This window comes from Choloepus didactylus, chromosome 7 (assembly GCF_015220235.1).
Source record: "Choloepus didactylus isolate mChoDid1 chromosome 7, mChoDid1.pri, whole genome shotgun sequence".
Taxonomy (NCBI): domain Eukaryota; kingdom Metazoa; phylum Chordata; class Mammalia; order Pilosa; family Megalonychidae; genus Choloepus; species Choloepus didactylus.
This window is the reverse complement of record NC_051313.1, coordinates 82,808,846-82,819,179: the sequence shown is the minus strand read 5'-3', so window position 1 is coordinate 82,819,179 and position 10,334 is coordinate 82,808,846.

The window sequence follows — 10,334 nt, the reverse complement described above, 5'->3', positions numbered from 1 at the left end:
AACAAATAAATGAAGGAAGAATAGTAGAATCAAAGTAGCACCCCCAATTTGCAACCCCTAGTGAGTTAAAGGCCTTCAATAATGAGCATGAGTGGCTGCTGACAAAACAAAAGGAGAGAATTAAATGGCATGTCCTTCTTGAAGAACAAAACATCACCTATGTACTAATTTTATTAAAATATTGAACCTGCAGTTGATAATACACTTTGATTTGACTACCAATTCACAGGAAATACAGTGGGCAGAGGAACATGTTAAAATATACCATGGGAATGCAACCGACTGCTGAAAACTACAGGATAAATTTTCCAATTTCTTAGTAAATAAATTATCGGGGAAAAAGGAGACAGAGAGGAAAGCATAAATCAAGAGTTAGTTAAATGACATATTCTTTAAAATGGACCTACGCTATAAAATTTGAGGATGCACATTGGGTAACAAAATGTAAAGGAAATTCAGGAGGTGATTATCATAAAATCCAGAACTCTTGGAGATAGGGGAGGAGTTATGATTGGGACAGGGCATATGGAAGACTTCTGGGGTGCTTGCCACATTCTGTGTTCTGACATGGGTTGTTGTTTTCGGTTTGCTAATGCTGCCATTATGCAAAATACCAGAAACGGATTGGCTTTTATAAAAAGCCAATTTTTTTTTTATTTGGTTACAAAGTTATAGTCCTAAGGCCATAAAAGTGTCCAAGCAAAGGTATCAACTATAAGGTACCTTCACTGACAGATGGCCAATGGCATCTGGAAAACCTCTGTCAGCTGGGAAGGCATGTGGTTGGCATCTGCTCCAGGGTTCTGGTTTCAAAATGGCTTTCTCCCAGGATGTTTCCCTTTAGATGTCTGGGGGTGTTCTTTTAGTTTCTCCCAGGTTGCATTTCAAAATGGCATTCTCCAAAATGTCTCTAGGCTTAGCTTCTCAGGGCAAACTCGAGGCTAGTATCTCCAAAGTGTCAGAAGAAGTCTGCTTTCAATGGCCATTTCCAAAATGTCTAAGCTGCAGCTGCTCTGAGGTCCTTCTGTTTGTGAGCTTTTACAGGGCTCCAGTAAAGTAATCAAGACCCACGCTGAATGGGTGAGGCCACACTTCCATGGAAATAATCTAACCAAAGGTATTACCCACAGCTGGGTGGGTCACATCTCCATGGAAACAACCTAATCCAAAGATTCCAACCTAATCAACACTAATATGTCTGCCCCCACAAGACTGCCTTTAAGAATACGGCATTTTGAGGGACATAAGCCATCCAAACCCACAGTGGTGATGGCAAGGGTGTTCACTTTACCAATTCATTAAGCTATATCTTTTAAATACTATTTTCCATATTTATATTTAATAAAAAATGTTTCAAAGAAAAAGAAAATTGTCCTTTGGGAATTTACCATCTAATAGGAAGGAAAATGTGAGAATATTTAGAATATCTAATAATTCACAGTTATTGTTACAAGAATGGTCCCCAAAATAAGTGACATGGAAGTTCAGCAGGAGGAAATGGCACTTTCTGAGGTGTAGGTAACTTTGATATTATTATTATTATTTTTAAGCTAAGGAGTTGTGACAGCAGGTGACTTATTAATTCATTGCTTCTCACTCCAAACCCATCCTTCTTTTCCCTGCTTTGTGATACTGGAGCTGAACCCTGCCACAAATATTTCTCTTTTGACACCTGACTTGATACTAAACTCTGCTAACAGAGGATGCTAGAGATGGCAAGATGACTATGACAGGATAAAGAAACTTTGCTTCTTTCTTCTCTACGCTGTTTTCTAAGTGAAAGCAAGCAAATTGGTATGCAGGGGTCAGGGAATTTCTGTAGTGGTCACCATGGCAGCAGTCCTTACTGTTCAGTGGTACGTGACTTCTGGAAAGTTTCTTCATCACCATAGTGGCAGCAGCTCTCATGATGCCCCAAGTGGCCTCCCCATCAAGTTTCTTCATTTCCACAGCTGCCAGGTGTGTATTCCTATGAAGCCACACCCTCTGCTCTGAGGTTGAAATCTCAGCCTTGCATGGCCCTTTCCTCTAACTGTCCAAGTTCCTTCCTTGTTCAGTTTCCTTCAGTCCTAGGAATAGCAGCCACGTTCTGAAGTCGCCTTTGTACACTTGCAGTAATCTTTCATACCTATTCATAGTTAACCACCTTTAACTAGTTAACAACCTTATATTAAATTTTGCCAGTTCCAATTACTGGCTGTCTGGTTACTAGACCTTGACTGATGCAGACAGCATTTGTTCCTGAGACTAAAGAACAGAATCAAACATTTACACACAGTGGTAAACTGATGAAGATTTTAGAGGAAGAGAATGATGCCCTTTTAAAACACTGTATCAGAAAGTTAAGTCTGACTGCCTTGTTTAGAAGAGGGAAAGCCAGGAGGTAAGATGGCCAGTGAGAGGGAGGGAGTGATTCAGTGTTAGAAGAGCACAAAAAAGGAGGGGGGAGATCTGAGAAAATCTAAGGAAAGAATAGGATTTAGGACTGCTCAGGGTTAGAAGCAAAGGAAATATTGATAATTTCTGGCCATATACTTCTAACATATCAGAAATGTTGATAATTCTAAGTCAAGAATACTGATAAGGATTTCAAGAGAAGAAACCGGTGTTGGGAGGAAGGCAGTGATGTGGATCTTAGACATTTTGGGGTTTAAATGATGTAACAGTTGTCAAAAAACCTTTATGGCAACTGCCTAGATTACTAAGTCACTCCATCCAATTCAATTCTGTCTCTAACTCCCTGGAGTTGGGCTAGACTCCACACGTAGACTGCCATCCTCAGGCACCAGTCGCAAGGTCAGGGGCCCAGACAGCCCACACTTCTGACCAACTGCTTCAAATCTGGGGGTTCCCCACACCCCCTTGGGTTTGATAAATCACTAGAACAACTCACAGAACCCACTGAACACTGTATATAATTATAGTTTTATTATATAAAAGGGTACAAATAAGAAGAAGCCAAAAGAAGAGATGCATAGGGCTAGGTCTGGGGGTGGAGTGCTGGTGTCTCAAATCCAAGTGTCCTTGTCCTTTTCATGTGAAGTCAGAACATGTCACCTCCTGGCCCAGCAGTGATGCATTTTCTCAATCACGGACACTCCCCAGAGGTTGGGGAGGTGGTGCTGACATGCTGTGGCTCAAAACCCTAACCCCCAATTCACATAGTCGGTCATCCCTCTTGTGTGAGCTGACCCCACCCTAAGATATCAGGTGTGCCTGGCCCCACCCTGTCATCTCATTAGCACATGAACGATCAGGTGTGGACCTGGACCCACCAGGAAGAACAAAAGACACTCCTATCACAGGAAATTCCAAAGATTCAGAGTTTGCTTCCCCAGGAACTGAGGACAAAGGCCAGCCAAGTTTCATACTGCAGTGAAAATGGGATATCAGGGTGAATATTTCTGGGAAGCAGTTGAATATAAAGATGTGGAGCTCTGGGAGAGACCATTGTCAGAGACTTGAGTTAAAAATAATTATTCATTTAGTCACTGATGGTGCATTCAGTGACTGTTGGGATTTAGAGTTGACTCAGCATATATATGCTCTCTGCTTCAATGAGCAGGCAGTCTAGTGGAAGACTGTAAGCCAACATATCTGGCAGACGTCTTACAATCCATTCACTCTAACATCTTCCTGTAGCACTAACTCTGAGGTCTGGAATGCCTAATTGGCTTTTCCAAAGTCTCTCACTTTAGTAACAGGGTTAGAAATTGAATTCAGGCATTCTGATGCACAGCCTAATGCTTTCTTTTTACCATGCCTGGCTGCCTCTCTAGATTCATTAGGTATTTAGTGTCCTCCTTCCATCTCTTCAAGATGACTTCTACAACAGGTGAGATGCTTCTCTTCTGTCGGAAATAAAGCGGTACCTGTAAGGGAATAAACGCTCTCTCGGTTCTGGAGGAGAAAAGAATTTATTTACGATCTTGCAAGATAGGGCGTCCAGCCAAACACGTGGAAGGCTGGCGCGCCAGAGGAAGAGAATGGCGATCTTTAAATCTCCTACTCCTAATTCGCAAGTCCCTCCCGTTTCCCCATTGACTGGGTACTACAGAGGTTACAGCCTATCCGAGAACACTAACTAATTCATCTTTTGAGATTTTAATTTGTACAGCCAATCCCAGAGAGCCAACTAGCTCATTATTGAGATTTTGAACTGATTAGCCAATCCCAGAGAGCCAACTAGCTCATTATTGAGATTTTGAACTGATCAGCCTATCCCTCCCCAGTTTTTATTTTTTTTGCTGTGAGTTCCCACCTCTGATATTACCTCATATCTCTTTACATTCCAGTAACTATGGTTACTTTTCCATATAAGGAGCAGGCAGATTCTCTCTTCTCTTTGTCTGGGGCTTGTTTAAACTGGTTTTGCCTCCATTTCCCTTATTCCATGCTGTCTCTGTGTGAAAACAAAACTTATTCCTTTCTTACAGATTTCCTCCTCTTTCTTTTTAAACACTTTTAGTTTTCACATTTTAGATTCTCAAATTTGCTAAGGGCTTTTTCACATTCCTCATCATAGGGATCTTTCTTATTTTTGATTCTAGTGGTTTTGATGGGTTTTTGAACTAGCCTTTGAGCACACGGGATTATGTAGCACCCAGCTGTTATAAACATTTTGGCTGGAATGATAAGGAAAATTAAAATAGATGTTGCAATTCCTTTCCATTTCTCGAACCAATTTTCCAACCATTCTGTGAGTGGGTTGTTAATGCTAGAATTCTTTTCTAGTTTCTGAAATAAGGCTGTTCAGCCTTGTAGGGCTTTGGTGATAGTTCCATTAGGTGTGGTATTATTGGGGATGAATGTGCGACAATTTCCCCCAACTATAGCACAGACGTCTCCTTTTTCAGCTAGCATTATGTCTAGGGCCATTCTGTTTTCCCATGCCATTCGGCTAGTGGCATCTAACTGTTCTGCTATTTCTTTAATGACATCCCTGGTATAGTTGATAAATTTTAGCTGATGATTGACATTTTTATTGATGGTGACCCACCAGAATAAGGACAATTTAAATTCTGTGGCTACTTGATTTTTAGCTTTAAACTCATTAGTAACTTTCTGGGGAACCCCTATACTATCTACAAACATTTTTTTATTGAAGGAACTAGGTACATTTTGTACATTTTTCTTTTCTCCTTTGCCTTGGGTTGGTACTTTCTTATTACTTTCAAATGCCAGGGTAAATGAGATAGCCAATTGAACCAGAGCACAGGTTCCTCCCCACCCTTCAGGTAGTGTTGGCCAGAGGATGCCCTTCCCACAGTATCACCAGAGGTCTGCTCGGGGTATAGTTAGGCTGGAGAAGTTGCCAGTACTATCCTTGCTCACATTCCACACCTGTGTACACAAAGCCATGGTACCAAGATCCTGGAGCCCTTCTTCCCATCTGGAGAGACAGGCAGAGTGGTTTCCGGGACCAAGGTGAGACGCTGGTATGGCTTTGACACTTCCCTTCTGGACTGGAGGGAAAAGGGAGGACAACGTACTACAACTTTCACCAGGAGTAGCATTTTGAAAGAGGAGTGTTATACATTTAAACTCCCTTTCATGCTTTTTCATCCCCAAGGGGAAGGGCATAATCTGAACAGTGGGTTGTTTGGTTGTACAAGCATAACAGTCATTTCTGTTTAGACTCTGGATGGTATGTTTGCCCCATTCTACCCAGGCATTTGTATTTCCATAACCTGTCTCTATTTCTGTGGTTTGCTTTAAGTCTTTGGCCTTAAGTATTCTAATGACCTTGGGGTCAATTTGAACTGGAGAGTTAAATTCCAGCCAAGTTTCCCTTAATGGTTTTTCCTCCAACCTGGGTAAGACCCATCCCTCATACTGTGTGGTCCACCAAGCAGTGTTCCAAGAATAACAGAGGTTAGGTGTCTCATAAGTTATACTCTTAAATGTTCGCCCCCCAACAATCTTGCTTTCTATTTGAACAGTCTGCTTACATAAATGCTTATATTCCTCCCTCAGTTGTTGCTGATGTTTTAGATTTTTACAGCTCATCACTTGACAAACATCAAATTGTACAGTTTGAGACTTTAAGCCTTTGACTACACTTATAACCAGCTTAGCAGAACCTGTTACTCCTTGAATATAGAACATTATGATCAGTATAAGCAATTTCATCATTAAGCTATACACAGAGCACAATGCAAACATAGGGTTTAATCCAGCCCTTCCTCCCTTCTAGTATGTTCTTTCAACTGTTGCCTATTTAAAGTGATCTTTAGGGGATTTGAGGTAGGAGTCACTTTCCAGGATTCAGGTTGAGTTGCTGGATACTTATCGTCTGGTTCAGGCACCGGTCCCTTCACTCGTGTGTAATGAGTCCAGCCTCTTTCTGCCGTTCGGACTGCTGTCTCAGTTGTCAGCAAGACTTGATAGGGTCCTTCCCAGATCGGTTGAAGTTTGGATTCTTTCCATGACTGGATCAGAACCCAGCTGCCAGGCTGATGTCGATGGGCAGCAAATTCAAGAGGCGGGGTCTGAGCCAGCAGTCCATGGTGCCTGAGAGATGATAAAGTAGAAGACAAGGCCAGTATATAATTCTTAAGAAAAAGATCCTTTGTGTCTAGGGAGGGGAGCTCTCCAGTCCTCCTGGGGAAAGACAAACCAAAAAGCATTTCATAAGGGGAAATTCCCAGTTCTTTTCTAGGGGCAGTCCTGATCCTTAGTAGAGCTATAGGTAAGCACTTGATCCAAGGTAACTTTGTTTCCAAAACTAATTTAGAAAGATATTTCTTTATGGTTTGATTCATTCTTTCCACTCTCCCAGAGGATGGTGGATGCCAGGGAGTGTGGAAGTCCCAAGTGACACCCAGGCTTCTCATGACATTCTGCAACACACGGGAGGTAAAGTGACTGCCATTATCAGAGTCTATATTTTCCACTAACCCATAATGGGGAATGATTTGTTCAAGGATAACTTTAGAAGTTTCCAATGCTGTAGCTGAGGATAGAGGGTAGGCTTCCACCCATCCAGTGAGGTGGTCAACAATTACCAAAATATATTTTAAACGACCGATTGGTGGCATTTCAGTATAATCAACTTGAATGCTCTGGAATGGTCTCAGGCCCAGCTCTCTTCCCCCTTGTAGCTGTTTTCTTAAAACCCTTTTATTAATTTTTTGACAAATTATGCACCATTCACAGATTTGTTTAGCAACTGTATAAAGGCCTACACATCCAAATTGTTTAAGTACTACATCACACATGGCTTGTACCCCCCAATGTCTCCCCTGGTGTAGGACTGCTAATATCTCCCTCATTATTTGTTTATTTAACATTTGTCTGCCATCTGGGAGAAACCATTTCCCCTGATCATTTAAGGTTGCTCCTAACTGTTTCAACTCTTTTACTTCTTTGGCAGAGAATGTAGGGACCCCAAATTCCTTAGGGATAGAGGGTATTAGGACCATTATTTTTAAAGGGGGGTAGAGAGAGGCCTCCTTAGCCTTTTCATCAGCCAACCTATTGCCTTTTGCCTCAAAAGTAGGTCCCTTCTGATGTCCATTTATATGCACCACTGATATTTTTCTAGGTAAGAGTAGATTGGTTAATACTTGTTTCACCAATTCCCCATGAACCAGTTCTTTTGCTTTGCTATTGATTAATCCCCTTTCTTCCCAGATCTTTCCAAAGGTGCGGACTACCCCAAAGGCATACTTAGAGTCAGTGTATATTGTACCATCCTTTCCTTCTAATAATTTGAGGGCTTGATTTAGTGCATACAACTCACACGTTTGAGCTGACCACTTATTGGGCAATCGGCTAGCTTCTTTTACTTCACAAGTTATCCCATCTACAACTGCATAGCCATTGTGCCTTTCTCCTTCTAGGACTTTGGAGGATCCATCTATGAACAGTCTTTCCCCCGAGTGCAGGGGAAGATCCCTTAGGTCAGGTCGGACTCGAGTTTGGTATTCAATTAGGTCTAAACAGTCATGCTCAGGGGTCTCTACTTGCTCAGGCCCCTTCCAGAGGAAGGAGGCTGGGTTTAGGCTATGATCTGTTGTTAAGACCAAATCATCTTTTTCCATTAGGATTGCTTCATATTTTAAGATTCGGGAATCAGTTAACCATTTCCCTGCCCTTTGAGACAGAATAGCTCTCACTTGATGAGGAGTACTAACGACTAATGCCCCTCCAAAGGTTAATTTCCTGCTTTCTTCTACTAAAAGGGCAGTTGCTGCAATGGCTTCAACACACCCAGGCCACCCCCTAGAGACTGGATCTAAAACCTTTGAAAGGAAAGCCACCGGCTTTCTTTGGCCTCCCCAGATTTGGGTTAGGACCCCCAAAGCTGTTCCCTTATCTACTGTAACAAACAGGTGAAAGGGTTTTTCGAGGGAAGGAAGTGCTAGAACAGGAGCTTGCACCAGTGCCTGCTTGAGTTCATTTAATGCCTTTATTTCCACTTCCTCCCATTCTATCTTGTCAGGCTCTTCCTCTAGTAATTTTTGGTATAGCTCTTTAGTTTGAGATGCAAAAGAATCTATCCACAATCTACAGTACCCTACCAATCCCAGGAATTTTCTCAGCTCTCTTTTTGTTTGAGGAAGAGGCGACTCTACTATGGCTTGGATTCTTTCTGGATGGATTTTTCTTTTTCCTTCACTTATGAGGTGGCCTAGGTACTTAACTTCCCTTGCTACAAATTGCAGTTTACTTTTAGATACCCTTAATCCTTGTTCCCCTAAAAAGTTCAGTAGATTTTTCGTAGCTTGAGCCACCACTTGCCTTTCTTTACCTGATATTAATAGATCATCTACATATTGCAGAAGGGTGATTTCAGGTGGGACTGGAAATTTTTCCAGTACCCTCTCTAACTCTTGCCCAAAGAGATTGGGGGACTCCGTGAAACCCTGAGGTAAGACCGTCCATCTGTATTGCTGCTTTCGCCCATTGAAGGGATCTTCCCACTCAAAGGCAAACAGGTCTCTACTTTCTGGATCAAGGGGACAGGCCCAGAAGGCATCCTTCAAATCTACTACACTAAACCATTTATGATGGAAGGGAATTTTACTCAGGAGAGTGTAAGGATTAGGAACTACAGGGTGTCGAACTTGGACAATTTTATTAATGGCCCTTAGATCCTGCACCATTCTCCAGCTACCATCTGGTTTCTGAATGGGGAGAATGGGAGTATTAAAAGAGGACATACAGGTTTCCAAGAGTCCATCTCGAAGGAGACCCTCAATGATGGGTTGGAGTCCCTGTCTTCCTTTAAGAGGAATAGGATATTGTTTCTGGCACACGACCTCCCCTTCCTTTTTTAACTTGATTTTAATTGGGGGAATTTGCAACCCTCCCCTGTTTCCTTCTTTTACCCATACCTCCTCCTTAATGTCTTTTTCATCTTCTTCAGTGAGCAGGGCCAAAACCTCAATCCGTCCATTCCTTACCTCTAAATCCAGTCCCATAGGTATTATTAGGTCTCTTCCTAATAAATTACTCCCAGCTTCTGGGATGTGCAACAAGGGAGCTATGATTTGATTATTTTCCCAACAAATGTTAGTAGGTTTAAGAATGGGAACTTTAAATCCCTCCCCTTTTACCCCTGTGATGGTGAGGGAACTGCCAGAGAGCCTGGCCCCCTTTGGAAGATGATTTACAGAGGAGCAAGCTGCTCCAGTGTCTACTAAGAATGTAATTTCCTCTTGATATGGGCCCACCTTTAAATTTACTAAAGGCTCCCGGTGGGCTTTTGAGGTGAGGAGCCTCTGACTCTCCTAGTCTTCAAAATTCATTAGCGGTATAACTCGACCCTTCTTCTGTAAGTCTGGGCACTCCCTTTTGAAATGGCCAGGCTTTTCACAATGATAACACCCTGCAGAGTTCTGCATTTTCCTTGCTCCTTTTTTTTAAATCAGCCCAGCCCCCTCCCCATCTCGCCTCTGTCTGCATCCCCCATTTCCTGTTTCTAATCTTTTCTTGACCAAGTGGTCAACAGTGGCTATCATGACTTTAGCCTGCTGCTTTTGTTTTTCGTCCTCCCTTCTTACAAATACTTTCTGTGCTTCCCTTAATAACTCCTCCAATGGCTTATTCATCCATCCATCTATTTTCTGAATCTTTTTCCAAGTATCAGGCCAAGATCCCTCCACATAGCTGACCTTTAACATTCCCTGGGCTACAGGGTCTTCAGGGTTCATACCTGAATATTTCCTTACTTGTTCTCTCAACCTTTGTAAATAAGCAGAGGGAGACTCATCTTTCTCTTGATACACCTCAAAGGCCTTATCCAAATTTTGAGATTTGGGTACCGCCAATTTTATTCCCTCTACAATGAGGTCTCTGAGATCCTTCATTTGTGCCCTATCCTCTTT